The sequence below is a fragment of the Tamandua tetradactyla genome, chromosome 9 (assembly GCF_023851605.1).
Source record: "Tamandua tetradactyla isolate mTamTet1 chromosome 9, mTamTet1.pri, whole genome shotgun sequence".
Lineage (NCBI taxonomy): Eukaryota > Metazoa > Chordata > Mammalia > Pilosa > Myrmecophagidae > Tamandua > Tamandua tetradactyla.
In genome coordinates this window covers 96,418,397-96,440,009 of record NC_135335.1, presented here as the reverse complement: position 1 = coordinate 96,440,009, position 21,613 = coordinate 96,418,397, and the positions used below count along the sequence as shown (strand labels likewise).

At 39.4% G+C, this 21,613-nt stretch overlaps 1 long non-coding RNA gene across 2 annotated transcripts; it reads right to left on the bottom strand.

Annotated features, from left to right (window-relative positions):
* Positions 1-248: 248 nt before the first annotated feature.
* Positions 249-9,132, bottom strand: LOC143646221 (uncharacterized). Of its 2 annotated transcripts, none has more exons than XR_013157392.1 (4): positions 9,097-9,132; positions 7,392-7,467; positions 6,961-7,057; positions 249-393 (listed from the first exon to the last, which is right to left on the bottom strand). It is a non-coding gene; the product is annotated as an uncharacterized LOC143646221 (long non-coding RNA). The 2 variants fall into 2 exon arrangements; XR_013157391.1 differs by lacking the exon at positions 249-393 and adding an exon at positions 3,441-3,644.
* Between the last annotated feature and the right edge of the window lie 12,481 nt (positions 9,133-21,613).

The window sequence follows — 21,613 nt, the reverse complement described above, 5'->3', positions numbered from 1 at the left end:
GGTGGGCGCGTGCGTCATACGCGGAAACAGGATGCGGGCGCCATCTTGACTCACTCGATGGGCGGGGGGAACTCTAGAGCAGGCCGCAGCGCGACCACTAGGCCTGACCCGGGAGGCGGCTCTCCACAGCTTTTCACTATTTCCTGAGAGTTTCTGCACAGTGGGTTGTGGGAACATAGGCTCAGCTACAAAATTGACTTTCAGCAAATGCCTGGTTTATTACTTACACAGCATAAAGTGTCCAAAAGAGCAGGAAAAGAGATCCCATGGTGGCTGGTCCCTTCTTCTGTCTCTCCACATGGCATCTTGTCAGAAGGGGCATTCCGTGTAGCATAAACTTCTAGCAATGATACCAATCTAAAGCAGTGGGTTTTCTGCTTTAATGATCAATTCCTGAGACCCCAAGGTTTCAAAGAGAGAAAGAGTTTATTATTAAATACAAAGCAGGAGATCTGATGACCTATCGGCTGAAAAATCTGTATCCCCAAACTCCAGTCACTCTGATAGTTCTATAGTATCACAAGATTGGCATGCTTTAGGATAATGAGCACAATGGCTAGAGATGATGAGGTTAGAGATGATTTAGTTATGAGCATGCACAGATTGATTACATGCTAAGTCACAGAGTATAAGGAAGAAAATGATGGCCTTAAAATGTTGATGCGCATGATTTTTAGTATTATAATGAGGTAGAGGTCACACAGGTTACCATTTAAGTTACTGCACATGTCAGGGGGCCAGATTTGGTTAAATCCAGTTCTATCTAATAAGATCATTTTGTAATTGGGGTGGATTAGTTCTGGACCCAAGGCTCTTCATCAAGAAACATTAAATGCTGTCTTTAGTGGTCATAATGCTCTAAAGTTGAAAAACAGGATAAGGGGGTATGTTCTAGTTTGCTAGCTGCCAAGATGCAACACACCAGAGATGGATTGGCTTTTAATAAAAGGGGATTTATTTCATTAGTTCTTCAGAGGAAAGACAGCTAACTTTCCACCGAGGTTCTTTCTTACATGGGAAGGCACAGGGTGATCTCTGCTGGCCTTCTCTCCAGGCCTCTAGGTTCCAACAACTTCCCCCAGGGTGATTTCTTTCTGCATCTCCAAAGGCCTGGGCTGAGCTGCGAGTGCTGAGATGAGGTACGCTGAGCTGCTTGGGCTGTGCTACGTTGAGCTCTTTCATTTAAGCGCCAGCCAATTAAGTCAAACATCATTCATTGCAGCAGGCACACCTCCTAGCTGACTGCAGATGTAATCAGCCACAGATGAGGTTCACATACCATTGGCTCATGTCCACAGCAACAGAACTAGGTGCCTTCACCCGGCCAAGTTGACAGCTGAATCTAACTACCACTGGGTACAACTGATGGTCTGTCACAATGTGTTTACAATCACAAGATAAAGGTTAAATAGTTATAAAATAATTATCAGAGATCAAGCCAGCTGGGCTTCAATAAAGAAATTTCAGGCATTTCCATCTGTCTGTTCTAATATACTACTAAGTAAAAAGAAATGTCTATAGAATGATTCAGTGATCATAATCTTTTCTTAGGTCCAGTAGCTAAGTTACAACTCCTCCTTCTCCTTTGATCATTCTCTCCATCTTGAAGGATATCTTGGTGTCAAGTGTTTTAAGTTATACATGCTGAAAAGGGGCATCAATATTTTGCAGTGATAGGATGAAATTGGTGACTGTTCTCAGAGAGTCTGGGACCTCTGCCTTCAGGGCTTATGTGGTATAGGAACAATACAGAAGTTTTAAGTCTCTGAAGAAAAAACTTAATAAGTAAAACTTTTATAGAGACTTAGATAGAGCCCAGGACCTTCCTTCCTTTCAGGTTTTCAGAAACACTGTTGGATGGGGCTTGGCATACTGTGACAGTTCGTGGTATCTGGCTGAAACCTACATAACAGCAACCCCCAAAATAACCATTTCTGCTTGAAATCTCCTAATCAATGAAATTTTATTTTATTTCTTTTCCCACTTTTGATCAAGAAAACATTGCCAATCTTATGATGCCAGGGTCATCCCCGAGAGTCATTTCCCATGTTGCCATAGAGATTTACATGCTGGAAGTCATGTCTCATGTGGAAGGGGAAGGTGGTGAATTTATTTGCAGAGTTTGGCTTACAGAGAGAGGCCACATCTGAGCAACAAAAGAAGCACTCTGGGGGTGACTCTTAGGTATAAATTACAAGTAGGTTTAGCTTTGTTGTTACAGTAATAAGTTTCATAAGGGAAGCCTCAATATTGAAAGTTTGACTTATTAAATTGGGAAACCTTATTGTTTAAAACAATAGTGGGAATTCCCCAGGTGGGAAAGTTTAATAGTTCTATGTTTTTTCCTCCAGCCATTCAATGGATTTTGAAAATACTTTTCCATCTTATGTCTAAAACTCTATCACATACATCAGGGTGTTACAACAACATGTACAGAATACTGAGGTATCATTCCCTGTTCTAGGTTCCATGCTGTAAAATTGGGTTGTTTAACTAAACTGACTAGACAGTTTAAATGAAAGAGCATGCCATAGAAATGTTACATTTTGGACAAAATTAATATCTCTTGTTTTTGTCTCACCCAGATGTTAAAATCTTAAAATATTGACAAACCATCCTTTTCCCTGTATTCTGATTTACTTTAGTCTAAACAGATCAACTTCATTTGTATCTCTAATTGAAGTCTGTTCTACTTTTCAGCTTCTTTAGCAGTTGCTGTATGGAGTAATGCTGGACTTTCAGAACTGTAGAACTCTAACTGTGAGTCTCAGGTGCTACAGAAATACCCAAAGTTCCAGAAACTACCAGATAGCAAACATCTCAGAATTTGGAAATAACAGTTAAAGTTCAGGGATAAATGTGACTGTTTAGGAGCTTACAATTAAAGCCTTAGTTTTCTTATAAGCATTTTCTAAATGAAGCTATTCTAAAAAATATAAACATTTGACAGTTGACTTATATTGGTGTCAACCACCAGCTGTAACAGAAATTTTGTCCCTGTCTCACCTTTACACATTTACAAGGGTTATGTTAATTAATAGGGAGAGCATAATTTATATACTTGCCTTGCTTCTCTTTTAAAGTCTCTTTTTGCTGAACACAAGTAATTTTAGACAAACATTAGAGCAAAGTAATATACCTGACAAGTACATTTAGTTATTTCCATGACCTTTAACTTTCTTGTAAGAATAACTAAATCCATGCTTAACGACATCATACTGTTGTCTAATATCATGCATATCAGTATCATATTATAACATGGACAGTGAGAACATTGCCAAGTCTTTAGGATTTCATACAATCTCTAAATATGTAACTACATATCACCCATACAAATTTAGCTAACATAAGGATAGAAAAGCCCTTTTATTGTAATCCTTCCCAAACACTTCCTAAGTAATATGTTAAACTATTTTAGCATGTCGCTTTTACAAGGTGAAGGAGCAAATCTATTGCAACAGCTTTTAATTATTTTTTATTTTTTAAAGTATTTTTGTTGACAAATCTTAACACACATGCAGCCCATACATGGTGTACAATCAATGACTCACAACATCACCACTTAATTGTGTATTCATCACCATGATCATTTTTAGAACATTTCCTTATAATAGTCTTTCTTTAAAAGTGAGAAGAGTTGTCTTCTGAAATAAAAGATGATAAGGTCTACATAAATATCAACAAAGATATTACTTCAATATGCTCTAAAATCTTAGTCTTCTAGACAGAGTACCAGATGGCTAAGAAAAACTTATTATAGCCTTTCTAATGCAGACCAATAATCCAAATTATTTTAACAGGAAGAAACTAAATTCCCATTTTGTAAGGAAACACAGTTTGACACAAAGCTCCTTAAAAAAGCATTATAGACAGGCCTATCAAACTTTTGGTCATCATTGCCTATGACAGAATTAACATTCATAAAGCTTCTATAACTTTGCATACCCATCCAGGTCTTGTAGTCAGCATTGACAACAAACAAAATTCACTTTCACAAACCTTCTACAACTTTCCATATTCACTCAGGCTTTGTCCTATACATTTTCAAGGATAAGACTACACACTTTCCTTTAACAAAGCATATCTTATATATTTTATATACTTGCACACTTTAAGTTATCAAAAAGATCTCTGATACTGCTTTTAAACATACAGAACATAATTATTTTTTAAATATCTGGTCAAAACAATAACTTAATTTCATTAAACACAAACTTGCAATTTTTATCATAATAAATAATGATATAATGCTGGCATATTGTATTGGTAAACTTGATTAAATTGAGGTATTACATACCTAAATCAAATAAAATTGTACATCTTTGATTCAAAAAGTCCATCACCAAAATAAGAATAGGACTACGTTTCGCAATATACAACCAAGAAATTAATAATTGACTAATGATTATAATTATTTAAATATTATATAGATGGTTTCCTTTCTATATTACAGAATAGGCATAAATGAAATGCAAAAAATTACTGAAACTCAAGTAGGGAGTGATTACTGTAAACCCCTGTGTACAGTTCCTTCACTGAGGTGGCTCAGATTAGGCTAGAATAGCCATTATAATAATAACTGTAAACAGGTCTGAGACTAGGCTACAACAATGATTACAAAAGTTTGAGACCAGACTATGATGATCATTATAATAGTAAGTACAAACAAGGGTGAAGTGATGTAAACAAGGGTTAAAAAGGCATCATACACTTACTTAATTTCATTAAATACCAGTTAATTATTGGATTACTTACTTTCCAGGGGTATACTCAACAGACAAACTCAGGTCAGGGCCTTGAACACCGTACAAAATGGTATCCCCAAACAGAAAGTTATAGAGGGAAGAGCACATGGGCATCACTCTGGAATTGGGACCCAGGCTCAGATCCAGTTCCAGGGGACTCAAACTTTCTTGACCCACTTTTACCTTGATGTCCCACTCACCCAGTCTGATGTCCTGACTTTGAACTTGGAACTATTTCTCTCTTTGAAGTTTTTCAAGGCACCAAGGGTCTGGGGTGCCAGAAGAGCAGAGAAAAACCCAGTTGCCAAGACTCAAGACTAACTTGATTATTGTGTTTATCTGTCTTGCAGGGCCTCTAGAACTTTGGGCATTTAGACTTTTTGCTTTTAAGGAATCTTTGTCCCGTCACGGTGGCGAATTGACACTATCAAAAGTAGTGGGTTCTCTGCTTGATGTACTCTAATGACCAATTCTTGAGACCCCAGGGTTTCAAAGAGAGAAAGAGTTTATTTGCTAGGTGTGAAGCAGGAAATTAATCAGCTCATTAGACTAAAAATTTGTCTCCTCAAACTCCAATAACTCTGATAGTTTTATAGTATCACAATATTGGCAGGTTTTAGGATAATGAGCATAATGGCTTGAGATGATGAGGTTAGAGACAATCTATTTATTGAGTATACACAGGTCTAGGTCAGGTATAGGTTAACATTTAAGCCACTGCACATGTCCAGTGGGCCAATTTTTGTAGATCAGTTCCATCTAGTAAGACAGTTTTGGAATTGGGGTGGATTAGTTCTGGGCTGGCTCAGGTCCCCTAATAAACATGAGGTCTGCTTTAGTGATCATAATAGTCTAAATTTGAAAAACAGGGTAGGTAAGTGGGCACATGTGAGGGTCATTCACAAAGTATTTACAATCATCAGATCAAGGCTATATAGTTGTACATTCATTATTAGAAATCAAGGCAGCAGGATTACAGTTCAAATATTTAAGGAATTTCTAGTAATCACTTCTGCCTCTTTTAATATACTAGAAAATAAAAAGAAATATCTATATAATGATTTAATGATTACAGTCATTTCTTAAATCCTAACTCCTGGTCACAACAGCATGGTGGTTGCAGGATAGTTTTACTTTTTACCTGGCAGTTGTGTTTTAAGAGTGAGGGTTCTGAAAGAAAGGAAGTGGAAACTCTTGTGGTCTGAATTGGGAAACACATATCATCACTTCTATCATATTCAGTATGTTAAAGTCACAGAGTCCACCCAATTCAAGGAGAGGAGAAATAGGCTCTACCTCCCACCCTATAATAAGGGCATTGTTAAAACATTTGTGGTCATACTTAATTAACCATAGATGGAAAAGACAATGTAAAACTGAAGGGTCAGCAAAAGCTGTTAAGTCAAGGTAGTATATAGTCTTGTTTTAAAGCAGATGCAGCATTTGAAAAAAAGTAGAGTGGGAATACTAAATATCAAATATCTAAATGTAAAATAGGAACAATGGGGAAGGGAATTTCAAAATGCTTATGGAAACAAGTATCTTTCTTTCCCATCCTGTTTTGTTCTAACAGCAAAAATAAATGACAGAAACAATGGGTATTAGCTTGGACTTAGGCAAGTCACTGTTTTTTGTTCATAGAGAGACTAATTCAACTGAAAAGAGAATTTTACTTTAAATGAGGTTTGTTCAACTGTAGAAAGGTGAATTTGAGCATAAATGTTCTATAGGAGTAATTGGGGAAGGTCAGCCAGAGTTCAGTTTTTTCTGAGAAGTGATTACTGTTAAAACTCTCAGGAGGTATAGGAAAATGTTTGCAGTTAGTCTTGGGATAGGATTTAGGGCAGCAAGACTGGAACATGATTTAGCAGCTATTGACTGATCGGAAACTTTGGGTTTAGCAAGAGGAGCTAAGATCCTGTAGTAGTGTAGTAGTGTAACAGTTTTAGTCCTTCAGGATCTCTCATAAGACTTTGTTCAGAAAGATCTTATCATTATAATGACAATTTTCTGACTGAGATAAGAATCTCCATAGATTTTTAGTTCATAGATAAATACTCTCTAGATTATTGCACTTTTCTCAGGTGCAAAGGAAAATGTCAGGTCTCAGAAAAGGAACTTCACAGATAAAAGGGGCTTTTTAGCCAGGGGGCCCCTTGGCTTCTTTGCAGAACCAGATGCGGCAGGAAGATCCCCAGGCATGCCAGGGACTCACCTGTCAGAATGCACTGCACCCATCAGGAGATGATAAACAGCCATTCAGTCAAAATCTGTCCCTGCTTGATAACTCTCCCTTCCTGGTGCAGTTTTTCCTGTAAAACCACAAGCTCTCAGACAGAGTTGGAGCTATTTCTTTCCTTTTGCTGGCAAGTTTCGCTGGCTCCCACCTGCCTTCTCCCTGCTTTCTTCCCTCAATAAATCTTTTAAGCTTTGATTCGCTGTCCTGTGTGATTTTTTTTTAAAGACTCCATGCCTAATAGAAAACACTCTGTACCAAACAAACTCAGCAAATCACCCACCCATCCCATTGATCAAATTCCCTAACATTCTATGTACTTTTCTACCAGTCCACCCCAGCCCTTAAAAACCCTTCTGTCCTTCATTTTTGTTGAATTGAGTTCAGATTTGGTTTCTTTTCTCTCTTACCTTCTACAGTAACCCTTGAATAAAGTAACCTTTGCCTGTTTGCATTATCTGCTGTAATTCTTTTTTCCTCTGACACCTGAAACAGAGAAATATCTTAGTAATAAACACCAATTTAAAAAGTAAACTTTTCTACTTGGAATGAAGAGGGTTCTTGTTTACAAATTTCGTTTTCAACATTTGTTCTAAAATTTTCTTTCAAACTTCTTTTTTGATAATGAAATATTTTCAACTTATGAACGCCAAACTTGACCACTGACTTATAAATAAGGGGGTTGGATTGGTGGAGTGACAAATTTCATGAAATATACTCACTTAAAAAATATCGTTCAATGAGTTATCCCGCAAAATCATCAAATCCTACTACTCTTTTGTTGTAAAGTAGAGTTTTCCTGCTTTCCAAGACAGAGCCTTAGATTTTGGTTGTTTTTCCTAGATGGGGCTTTCCCCAAATCTGAGTTCATAGCTCTGGGTTGCAACAATATACAGAAACACGGAAGGGCTAAGAAGGACAAAGAAGTTTATTTATTTAGCAGGACGACAGCAGATAATTTTCCAAATCAACGTCCCCGTAGTGTTTTTTCAATTGGCTTTTATACAAGTTAGAGACAAAGAAAGATAAACATCTTGGGTAACAGGTAACAGAGATTTGGAGAGCTTAAGTATTTTCTTTTTAAATCCCAGTTATTGATTACCTCCTTTAGGATTTAAATCTCTATGACACTTGGGGCATGGTGCCTCCAAATCTGGGGTGATCTATGACAGCTTATTCAAATCCGGGTGCTGACTTTAATGTACACATTGTTTCTCTGGGAGACTAAGAGCTCATATTCATAGCTTGCTTACAGGTTTAAGATTACATTTAAAAAGTTAGTTACATTTGATTTAGTTGGGAGCATTGAAAATTGCAAGCCACTGCCTTGCTGGTAAAGGATAGCATGATTTTAAAACTGTTTGAGTCTGAGGAAGAACATCTTCGTACAGTTTACATACTGGTCACTTTCGGATTGTTTTGTTTTGTTTCTTGAGCTCTAAGTGGTTCCTTAATAATGCATCTGTAATGCCAAGCAAAGGAAAAAAGAACATAAAAATAGAGACCGACTCTGGAGCCTTGGGACTTTGAAACCTTAATCCGGAGAAAACCGGTTAAACCTTTAGAGACCAGAGAGGAGGGCGTGTGTAATTGCTAAGTAGAGCAAAGACAGAGAAGCCCGGAAGCCTCCTTAATAAGGAAACCCATAGGCGATGGGGTGGGGTGGGGGTGGGGGGGTGAGCAGAAGCGTTCCCTCCATCCTCTTATCTGTCCCATCAAAGAAAATAAGTGAACTCCTCCGCAGTTGAACTGCACGGGGTAGTCTGCGGAGTTCTACGAAAACATATACGCCAAATGTTTCAAGCTTTCCTCCAAGAAATGAGCTGGACATCACCCGCCCTGTGTCTCCAGCAACCTCTCCTCCCAGACCTGCCAGAGCCGTGGGGGTGGAGGCCGCAGGAGAACTGCAGCACCAAGGTGGCTACCGCACATCCGGGCGCGCCAGCAACCCACTCCCTGGCAGCGGATAGAGGGCCAGGCGCAGTTCTGGGTCCGTCTCCGTGACAGCGGGGAGAGGGGTGTGTGTGTGGTGGGGGGGGGGGGCGAAGGTGATAGGGGGAGGGGAGGACTGGGCGGCCCGGCCCCTCCCACCCCGCCTTTTCTCCTGGGTCCTACCCCAAGGCCGGCAGTAGACGCGGGGCCACCGGCGAGTGTGCGCGGGGCCACCGGACACCGAAGGCGGCGCGCTGAGGCTCAGCCACCCGCGAGCACCGCACCGGACTCGCCCGCGCCATGCGCGCCCTCGGCGGCTCCCGGGGACCCTGGGCGCCACCGTTCCTGCCCCTCGCCCTCCTGGCGCTCCTCGGTGCGGCGGGCACGAGCTGGGCGGACGGGAACGCCACAGGTGTGATGGGTGTCGGAGCCGAGGGTGGAGGGTGCGGTGGAGGCGGCGGGCGCGCAGGAAGGGGTGCGCGAGGCTCGGATCCCTGCGGGCGGAGGGCGTTGCTGGCGCGCGGGGGCTGGGACGCCGGAGAGAGAGGCGCGGGGTGCCGGCGAGGGTGGCTGGGGAGGGCGACTTCCTTTTCCCATTCGCTACACTTGCTTATCTGAGCGGAACGCGGGGGCTGTGGCGACTGGGGTTTTTCTGCTCGAAGGGGTGCATCGGGAAGGAATTGGGGAGCAAGAAGTGGGGAGCTGCGGTAGTGGGAGAAGCGCCCAGGTTTTCCTAGGAAGAGGGAACGATATAGGTGTGTGGGGTGGGTGGGTGCGGGCCCTAGGTAGCCGGTTACTCTTTGCTGATTGTCATAATTTCTGGAAAAGCCCCATTCGCCAAGGCCCACTCCCTTCCCTCGAATTGATAGCTAGGCCCAAATACCTCCTTTCTTCCTCCTGGCAGGTGGGTTGGCTACCAGGATGTTTTTGAGGGAAGAGTTAATATTACAACGACTACTCAACCAACCAGCCCAAACCGTCAGGGTCTTTGAAAACCAAGGGTTTTTTTGGTTGTTTTGTTGTTTTTAGTACCCCTTTAACAGAGGGATTTATGTGTACAAGCATCACCAAAACCAGCAACGAAGTCACCATTTTAGCTTCACCTCTTTATGATTACTTTTTATGTTGAAGGTGTTCCATCGAACCTACTTTCTAATGCAAGTTCCTGTATAAATCTGAAACTGTTAGCAACCGGTAAAGATAATAGCAGACCACAGCTTCTCAAGCTAGCAAATATTGACCACCATAACTAAAATTGGATCGTTCTACATAAGATTTTTAAGCCATTCAGGTGAATTTATTTTCATAAATTTACAGCACTTAGAATTTTGTAATGTACTAAAGAAGGAAAGATAATCAAAGGATGAGATTTTCAGTTTTCATCAGTGTCTTCTAAAAGCCCTAGCTGTTAGCAACTTAAGACATTTAAGACATTTTCTTGCCCCACTTCCTAACCCCATATCTCGTTTTCTCATCATGCAACTTATAAAGAATTGTCAGAGTCATTTCCCTTCCCCTTTGGCTATCCCCATTCTTCCGTCACTTGCTATTCGTCTTAGAATATTGCATTTCTGAGGTTAGTCCTGGAAATTTGTTTCTCATTGCTGAATATTAGAATTACCAGAGAAGCTTTAAAAAATACTGATACCTTGGTCCTGCCCCCCAAATTTCAGATTCAGTTAGCCTGGGCCAGCCTGGACATCAGGATTTTTAAAAGCTCCACTGGCATCTGGGCCATAAGGTTTAAATTGATATTCAAGGCAGACATCTAAGGAGAATAAATCAGTGAGAGAAAAATAAGATATATCTGAAGGATGGCATAAAGAAATGGGATAAATGTGTGGGGAGGGGCACATGTTTGTGTAAGTTCAGTTCCTTTCCTCTTAACTCTCAAGTCAAAAGTGTGAAATTATGTGCTTTATAAAAGGCATAAAGTTAGCATCTGATTTTAAAGTCAGTTCCAGCTCATTTTATGGATTCAATTTTGATATCCCTGAGACTCAGTTTTCTCTTTCCTAAAGGACATTGTGAAGTTTGACGAATATTTTCTATCTACTTTGAATTACCTGTAGAAAGGTGTTTATAAGCCTAAAGTTTTGAACCAACTTTTAATAATCAAAATGGTTATCATTTTTCATGTCTACAATATATAAAGTTATGTGCCAGGCACTGCACTAAGCAATTTATAGCCCTGTGAGTTAACATCTTGTCCTTGGCTTTCAGATGAGGAAATTGGGCTTTAGAGAAATTAAACAATTGCCCAACTACACGTATTAAGTAAGTGGAGGAGGAAGAAGCGTAGCATTAGTTAATGTGATTCCAAAGTCAGTTTTCTTAAATAGAATGCTCAGTTGTCTTACATAACTTGATCCACCTCTAAATGTTTGGAACCACTGGCAGAGAGCACAGTGTGTGAATCTAAACATTTGATTTGAGCTGAAAGTTGAACTGAAGGTCATGCTGACCCAATTTCAATTCTGAAATAAAGTTAGGCTCAGAAACTCAACTTTATTCTTTTAGCCTGTTTCAGTTGAATGCTAAATATCTTTGTAAAGAAGAAATATAAATGGATATATTTAACCATAATTATTTTTAGCATTACATAGAGCAAATTGGGGGAACAGGTCATTCCTATCTTTTGATATTGCAGTAGACTAATTTGAAACTACTGTTTTGAGCTCTAGAGGACATGGCTTATGTGGTTCCCTGATCAACCATGGCTAGACCACCCTCTTCATGCACACATACCAATTGCCTAGTACAAATGTTTATTGACACAAATATTATTCAATCACTTCTGGCATCCTACTAGCCTCTCATCCTGCTAGGTAAAAAAAACTCTAGCAGTTCTTGCCTTTAATGGCATTTAAATTTTTAGAGGAACAAGTGTTAACCTTTAACAGAGATATATCTGTTGCACTAAAATTTTTACCCTAAATATACCATCACATTTATAATTATAATTATTAAAATTATATAAACATTTCAGGGTTAGTTCAATTGGCTCTTCTTCCGGTCTCCTTTCTCTTTTTTCTAGCCCCCACTTTTCCCTTCCCTTTGCTTTCTGAATAATTTAGCCTTGTGGCCTTGGGGTGAGGAAGAGCAGGAAGACCTTGCCTGGCTGGGTGGGCCGAAGGGGTGCAGAGTCACGGTTTTAGAGTTCAGAGCTGGGACTGGAGGCTGAGCTGGTGAAGAAGGCATCCGCACAGGAGAGTGGCCCAGTATGGAGTGTCAGAGCTGGAGCTGGGTGGTGGTGGTGGGTGCTCCTGCAGGGTTTCAGAGCTGAGAAGGGTGACAAGGGCTTTTATGCAAGGACAGCCTGGCATGCCATATCAGATCCTATCGGGGGTAGGGGACAAACATGCAGAACCGGGGCTGGGAGGTTGGAGCACAAGTGTGGTGAGAAAAGACAACTCTGGAGAAGGCTGACAGTGGCAATAGGAGATTCGTTATCTATAGAAGGGTTGATCAAATAAGTAATCTGACCCAGATTTTTTACTGTTGCTGAAGCAAATAAAGGGTTAAAACTAGAAAGCACCCTGTGGTATTGGATTGGAATTGGCGGTATCGGTGTGAATCCATGATTTTCAATATAGATGAATAGATATCTATATAAATAAAGAAATAAATATAGATTTAAATGTGTGTATGTGCAAATACAAGCACAATGTATATATATATATATATACATGTCTTATACATGTTTATTTGTATCATAAGATATACATTGCATGTGTGTACATGTGTATTTGTAAATATGTATATATCATGTATGTGAGTATGAATATGCATACATATATTCCTAACTCTATCCCCTGTGAAGTAGTAGTGATTTCCCTATAGGAATGAGCATGCTTAGTGCTAACATCTTGGATTTCAGTGAAGAAATGCAATGCTTTACTAAAAGTACCAGAGCTTCCTGGGAAAAATTACTGATTTCAGTCCTGGGATGGGGAAAAGTACAAGATAAACCTAGAACATCTTGTGCTAGAAAGCAATGATAAAGTACCTGGAGAAAGATGGGTCCTGTCAAATGACACAGGAGCCAGCTTGAAGTGGCCTCCGGTGGCCAGATCTAGGGTAAATTGAACATAAAAATATATACTGACACTAATGGATTAAAACCCATCCAATAAAACAGGAATTTGTCAGTACATACTGCTATATAGTAATTCAATTCATTTGATGAGCCAAAAAATATTATAGTTTCAAAGTAACTTCATCCAAAATGCTTATTAATTCTAATGGAGAGAAAGTAATTTTTCAGTGGCCTGGCAGACACCTAACAAATGATCAAAGTGAAAATCGTTTAAGTGACATAAAAATTGTGTGCAACCTGATAGGGTACAATGAGAGTACAGAATCATCTCTGTGATATTCTTGCTAACGATGGATACTCTAAATCTACAACACAACTATCCTGGAATCTTCATAAGTGTCAAGGTCATGAAAGTGGAGCTGTTCCAAAGTGAATGAAGGAGGTGAGAGAGATATGGCAAATAAATGGCAACGCATGATACGGAGCTGGAAACTTTGCTGTAAAGTGTTTATAAGGACTTTTGTGGAAACTTAAATGGGGTTGGGGACGAGAGGGTAAAACATAAATGTTAATTTCCCGATTTTAATGGTAGCATTTTGATGACATGAGAATATGTTCTTTGTAGGAATTATACCCTAAAGTTATTGCTGGTAATGGGTCACCAGGTCAGCAACTTACTCTCAAATGGTTCAGGGAAAAAAGTTCTTAGTTATGCACTTGAAACTTTTCTGTTAGTTTGAAGTTGTTTTTAAAGGAAACAAAAAGAATTAGCTCAACTCTTTCTGAAAAAGCTTTTGAGTTAACATGGACAGTAAACCACAATGTTAGCTGACACCCTCATTTATTTATATATTTAGGTACCATTTTCTGGAGGAATGTTAGTCTTTGAACAGAAACAAATTATGAGTGTTGTGGTGTTTGTCCTAAATTATAATCTTCTGACTTTTTGTATAGTTGACCTTGTTTATTTTACAGTAGAAGATGACGTCAGAAGTAATTTAGGATGCACACATTGATATAGAAGAAAAAAAACTCACATTTTCCTAAAAACAAGTTCCCTGTGAATAATAGAACATCTTGGCTATTCACACATAACAAAACATCCAAATAATGAATTGTTACTGTAAGGACAGTAGATATTTTTGAAAATGATGTTATACTTTTCATCGACAATAAACATTTTTCTGGCACTTTTAAGTTATTATGGCTATTGTGGTTACGGATCTTTTTAGAATAAGATGGAATCTTTCTAGAGCCTTCTAATTATATAGTTCTGAGAATCTGAAATTGGATTTATATATCTTATTTGACTGATTGTGAGACCCAAAGTGCCTCTGTGACTTGACCAAAAGCATAGAGCTAGCTAAAAGCTATAAACTGGTTCCCTCGTTTGCATTTCAAAACTTCATCTAACACATGGCGTCTCTTCAAAAAAGGTCCTCAAAATAAGTCCCTGGCAGGAGAGTGTGGTTGGCAGAGAAGGGTGGCAGAAGATGTTCAAATTTTAAAATATCTGATCTAAAACTTTATAAAATAGGACCTTAGGGTTATGGGGCCATTAGAAGATAATTAAAAATCATCGCTTTGAAGATTCAAGTTGAGGATGTATCTGTTTGACTAAAGCAGGGTTTCTCAACCTCAGCATTATTGAAATTTTGGGCTAAATCATTCTTTGTTGTGGGGGCTGCCCTGTGCACTGCAGGATTTTTTTTGGCATGGGCAGGCTCTGGAAATCGAACCTGGGTCTCCAGTATGGCAGGCGAGAATCTGCACTGAGCCCCTGTTGCACCACTCCCCTATAGGATGTTTTGTAGTATCATCACCATCTAGATACTGGATGTTGGGAGCAGATACTAGATACCTTCCCCAAATTGGGAAACGAAAATGTCTCTAGACATTGCCAAATGCTCCCTGTGGGACAAAATCACCCCCAGTTGGGAACCACTGAAGAAAATCTTCAGTCCCAACAAAAAATGACCTAGTTGATGAAACACTTTAAAAGTTCATAGCTTTTGGAAAGACCAGAAATCCCAATCAAACTTTCAGGAGTTTTATTTGGCATAAATTTCACTGGTAAAATATCTCAAAGGTCCTTGAAGATTCAGAATCTATGGTGAGGTTGCTTGAAACGTGAGGGTTGCCACACTGTCCTTCCAAATGTATTGCTTGGCAAAATCTTTAAAGGAAAGATGAGTCTATTCATAGTCCTATATGAGCAGGTTTTAAAAATAATTTTACAAGGCTGTGTGAAAGTGCACACTGTTCTTCATTAGACTTTTTTTAAACTAGTCTAAAAATGGCTGTCTTAGCTAATATTTATTATACTATGCAAAAAAAAAATGTCAGAATCTGGACTATCATCTGTCCCTGAATTAGAAAGTCTGTCTTATAAATGGTCCCATCAGGAATTTATTTTCTTGACAAACCTTCCTTCTTTTCTCTGTCACTACTACCTTCAGAGAATCTTTCCTCAATTGTTATTGGCACTTTGTACCTTCTATTGTCATACTGTCTCCCAGGCACACTAGTGTAAGAAATCCAAGTCGACTTCTCAGCCCTACACCTGTGTTTATCCTGCTTTCTGCTACTGCAGATATGGACAAGGGTTAGGGTAAGAGTGTCAAATTCCTAAGAGCCTAGAAATAGAACTCTGAATGCATTGTTTATAGGCAATGTGATACTTGAGGATTTGATTCTTTTTAATGCTATAATTCACCATATCATGGCTTAAACAGCCTCTAAAATTTGGTATGGGACTTCATGATTGTATATAATCTTGCTTCTATGAGGAAATGTATTCTGAGTTCTAAACTTTTCTTTTGTAAATAGTATATGTTATCCTTTCCTAAGTTGTGCTACAATAATTAAGTTGCACATTTATAATGCTATTTAGACCCTTCCAAGATTTTTAAATGCATTAGATTTTGGGAGTTACTGTTCTCTAGAGCAACTATTAAATGTTGTTACTCTTATATTGATGTTTTGTCACTCTTATATTGATGTTTTGTCACTACCTGTGAAAGAATACCAGGTAGAAAATTTCCAGCAATGATAAAGGGTTGAATAGGATAATTCAAGAAATGTGAGTTATTATTTGACACCATCACTCCATATTTATGCAACGCTTTTAGCATTCGGTTCTTTTCCTATGAAATGAAGTTTAGAGTGGAGATGTATTGTCAAAGCACAGAGTTGGGCATTTCGTGTTTTGAAACCCCAAGTAACAAGTCAGTTGCAGAGCTTGGATTAGAACACGACATTCACGCCTGTCCATTTTATACGCCATTTTGTGACTCAGCCTAATCCTTTCAAAGACATGTTCAAACTACATCTGCTTTGATCTGCTGCCAATTTCCTTGAACCACCAACATTAACTGAATCAGCCCCTTGCCAGCTGTCCGTTTTTTTTTTTTTTAAAGCTTTTTAATTTTGAAATACTTTAAACTTTTAGGACAGTAATGAAGATATTACTAACCCAAACAGAAAATTCCAACATATCCTTATTGCCCTAGATACCCAGATCTATCAATTTTAACATTTTGTCATATTTGCCATATCTGTCTGTCTGTCTGTCTGTCTGTCTATCTATCTATCTATCTATCTGGTTTGCTAAAGCTGCTTGGATGCAATATATCAGAAATGGGTTGTCCTTTACAATGGGGATTTATTAGCTTACAAATTTACAGCTCTAAGGCCATGAAAATGTCCAGGTTAAGGCATCAACAGGACAATACCTTCTCTGAAGAAAAGCTCTTGGAATCCAGGACACCTCTGTCACACGGAAAGGCACATGACAGCATTTGTTGCTCCTTCTCTCCAAGTTCCATCGTTTTCAGCTTCTAACCTTGGTGGCTTCCTCTATTAGCAACTCCAGTTATTTTTAAATTTTTCTGTCAGCTCTCTGGGTTTTTTCCTGTCTTTTATCCCCTCATTAAGGACTTGAGGAGGTGGAACAAGATCCACCTTGAATGAGGCGGATCACATCTCAATTGAAATAAACTAACCAATAGTCCCACCTACACTAGGTTTGCACTCGCAGGAATGGATTACAAGAGCATTGCCTTTTCTGGGGTTACTTAATGGCTCCAAACTGCCACACTATCTATTTTCTGAACACTTGAGTGTAGGTTGAATACTTCATGCTCCTTGAAAATTTATTACTGACATGTATATTTACTAAAATGAAGATATTCACTTAGGTAACCACCTAAGTGCAGTTATCAAGTTCAAGAAATTTTTTAGGTGCAATTTTATTGAGATACAGTATATATTCACATACCAAATAATCATCCAAACTGTGCGGTCACTGGTTCATAGCCATACATTTGTCATCACAATTGATTTTTTTTTTTTGTATGCTGTATGGTGGGGGGTCACATTACATTATTTTTCCATGTGAGTAGTCCATTATTGCAGCACCAGTTGTTGAATTTGGGGGGGGGATAAGAAGTACGTGGGCCAGAAATTGAACCTGGGTCTCCCACATGGCAGGTGAGAATTCTACCACTGAACTATCCTTACACCCCCCCCATGATTGATTTTTGTACATTTTTATTACTTCCCCCCCCAAAATAAAAATAAGAATAAAAGTAAAAAAGAACACCCAAAACATCCCATACCCCACCCCCTTTGTTTGGTTTTTTTGTGTGTGTTATTTTTCCTTACTTATCTGTCCATAAACAAGATAAAGGGAGTACAGTCACAAGGTGTTTTTTTCTGCTTGTTTTTTTCTTTGTTTGTTTACATGAACAGGCTCTGGGAATCGAACCCGGTCTCTGGCATGGCAAGCGAGAATTCTGCCATTTGCCACCATTGCACCGCCTAGTCACAAGGTTTTCACATTCACACGGTCACACCTTAAAAGCTCTATAGTATTTTGTCATCTGCAAGAATCAAGGCTATTGGATTACAATTCAGACGTTTCTGGTATTTCCCTTTCGCTACTCCAGTACACCAGAATCTGAGAAGGCATATCTGTAAAATGCATGAGAATAAACTCCAGAATGACCTTTCAACTCTATTTGAAATCTCTCTGCTACTGAAACTTTATTTTGTTTCATTTCTCTTCCCCCATTTGGACATGAAGACTTTCTCAATCCCATGATGCCAGGGCTAGCCTCATCCCCACAAGTCGTGTCCTACTTTTCCAGGGTGATTTATACCCCTGGGAGTCAGGTTGAACTTTCCCTTCAACCTGTAGAGCTCGCTTTTGAACTGTTCCTAGGGCCAGTCTAGTGGTGACAAAAATCTCTCAGCTTTTGTTTATCTGGGAATGTCTTAATTTTTCCTTCAGTTTTTAAGGATAGTCTCACTGGATATAGAATTCTTGGTTGGCAATTTTTTTGCTTTCAGCACTTTAAACATGTTATCATGCTGACTTTTTGCCTTTATGATTTCCAATGAGAAATCAGCATTTAATCTTATTGCAGCTCCCTTGTGCATGACACATTGCTTCTCTCTTATAGCTTTCAGAATTCTCTCTTTATCTTTGACTTTTGACAGTTCGATTATAATATACTATGGTGTGGGTCTTTTGGTTTTATCCTGTTTGGAGTTTGGTGAGTGTCTTGGATATGTACGTTCATGTCTCTTGCTAAATCTGGGAAGGTTTTAGCTATTATTTCTTTGAATAGTCATACTACCCCTATCCATCTTTCTTCTTCTGGGATGTCCACACTGTGTTTATTTGCATGTTTTATACAGTGTCCCACAGGCTCCTCAGGCTCTAGTCATTTTTCCTTGTTCTTTCTTTTTGCTTCTCAGACTGAATGATATATTCAAGGTCTTATTTTTTCTTCTGCTAGCTTCAATCTGCTATTGAACCCCTCTAGGGAATTTTAAATTTCTTCTATTGTGATCTTCAGCTCTGTTTGGTTCTTTTTCATAGTTTCCAACTCTACATTGCTACTTATTTGTGTTCATCTCTCAGTTTCCTGATTTCTTTTATTTTTATGCTGCCCTTTAGCTCTTTGAGCATATTTAGAATCATTTTTTAGACCTCTTTTGTATGTCCCCATCTGGTTCTCTCATTGATGGTTTCTAATTCTTTAATCTCCTTTGCCTGGGTTATCACTTCCTGTTTCTTTGTATGTTTTGTGACCTTTTCTTGAAACCTGGTCATTTTGTCATTTTACTGCACAATTGCTGGAATTTAGGCTCTGAGGCATCTGTTCCTTAACTTTGTACCCAACTAGTATTGTAGCAGAGCTTACTTTGATTGCCATGATCTAACAAAAAAAAAAAAAAAAAAGAGGAAACAAAAAACTGCTTTTTCAGTCTTTGCAAATTGACTTGTGTGACTGTGCTCCTTTATGGCTTATCCATATAATCAGTTTATAGAGAAGCTCCAGGTGAAAGCATAAGGGATTTCCTGATCCTTTTTGTGCATTCCTGTAGCCTTAGGAATTTCCTGTTTACATAGTTCCAAATGTCCTTAGTTACCTAGGAAATAGTTTCCCCATGGTACTTGGCATTGCACTGTATATAGCCTAGGCAGGCCGACTAGAGTGTTCTCCTATAGCAATCTATAGCAGACTTCCATGAGCTGCCTTGTACAGGCAGGTGCTGTGATGGTGAGTCTCTTAGGCCAGCATCAGACAGACTGGTCCAGGCATACATGCTTCCAGTGTGTGTGTGTGTGAAAGAGTGGTCCTCTGGAACCAGGACCAGGGATCTTCACTGGGCAGGCAGGCCAGCTCCATGCCAATCTAGTAAGGGGTGTGGGAGGATTTAGCCAGGGCACCATGACAGCCTACCACTTTTACACATCCTTTTACTTGTTTCAGCACTTGCCCTGTTACTACAAAACTTTAACTGTTTTCTGGACCTTTGAGAAAGATGTTTCTGCCAGCTTTTGTTGGTTGTTCAAAGCTTCTGTGAGGGGATGGAACCGTGAGGAGTCTCACTCCTCCTTCTTGAATGGGGTGGAGCTCTGCCAGCCATCCTGTTACAAAAGGTTTACATTTTCTATTAAAAAATATCTCAATTAAATAATGAATTCCTTATTTCTACCATTCTTTTCCCTCCTATAAACTGCCTTGATTTTTTGATTCAAGACATTTGTGTGTATGGCCTCTAAAAGGGATTTTTCCCAAGACAACATCCAAAGTTATTCATGTGCCTTTTTTTTTTTTTTTGGCATGGGCAGGCTCTGAAAACTGAGCTTGGGTCTCTGGCATGGCAGGCGAGAATTCTGCCACTGAGCTACCGTCGCAACACCCATTCATGTACTTTTTTAGTGGAATTGGGAGCTTGACCAAGATTAATGCTTTAAAGGGAATGTGAAGTTAGTATCGGTGGTGTCTGGTTTAGGGTCATCTGAAATTATTTTGGATACGTGAGCTGGCAATTAGAGATGGACACAACAGCTAGTATATTCTGGAACTACCCACATTTCTTTGCTCCTGAAGCTTGCTTTTCCTTCTCCCCTATTCCTTCAACTGCTATAAACTTAGATTTTGCCCAAGGCAAGCCTAGACCCCTTTTCTCTTGTTCTAAAGCAGGTCCTGGTGCTGGGCAGTGGGAGAATGGCCCCAACCTCAGTACTCACCTCCTTGGCTTCATCTTCATCCCCATTTCACTTTATTAGTTCCTCAAAGATGTAAATCAGGCTTGTGGCCCATGCGTCAATTTGTACAAAATGCACAGACCAGGTATAGTTAATATGTGAATGGGTGCTACTCTGAAATTTTAATGATGCAGCCACAATTTGTCGGCCTAAATTGCTATTATCATGATCTGTGTAGCTCTCTAGAGAGGACGTTTACTAAAGTTTATATTCCTCATTTGCATCTAGCATCCTGGTGCTGCATAGGGTTTAAGTAATATGAGAATAAAAATGAGAGAAAACCCTTTTCTTTAGCTTTTGTCACACTTTGTTACTGGTGGTATGCATCATAATAATAATAAGTATGTCATAGAATTTCAAAAGGTTTATGAAGCAGAGTTTGATGTGTACCTTATGACTCCATTCTGTCCTATAGCAGGCCGGGCCAGTAAAGGAGAGATCCCTAGCAGGGAAACAAAGATATCTAAGCTTGTATTTCATAAGCTTCACAGATGAAATGATATAGTAGAACAACTCTTTCCTTCCTATCCATGCCTTCCTGGTTTCGCATCCATAAATGAGTAACATCTACTTCTGCTTCATCTTTTGAGATATTTTCTCTTTAATACAAACCTCTAATGAAGTTCTGCCAAAGAATGGATAAAGGAATTTTCATTAGGAAAAGAATGTTGATGGGTGACATTTTGGCTGTGTGTGTGTGTGTGTGTGTGTGTGTGTGTGAGAGAGAGAGAGAGAGAGAGAGAGAGAGAGAGAGAGAGAGAGAGAGAGAGAGAGAGAGAGAGAGAGAGAGAAAGGGAGGGAGGGGAAGGGCATGAGGGTAGGAGAAAATGGGTGAATGTGTTAATATTGGATGCGGGTGGGCTGTGTTCCACTGATCTACTGCAGGACTCACCTGAAAGGAGAAATAAGGGGAGACCTAGGCGGGACTGCCTCAAGCTGCCCCACAATGGGGCTTGTTGAAATGTCAATGAAAGAGGCACTGAACACCAAAGTGATCAGTCCAAAGCTTGAATTAGGGAACGTACAGAGAGCTGCAGCTACCTTGTGACAGACAGTGAGACTTGTTCAGTCAGGTATGCGTGTATTTATGGCAA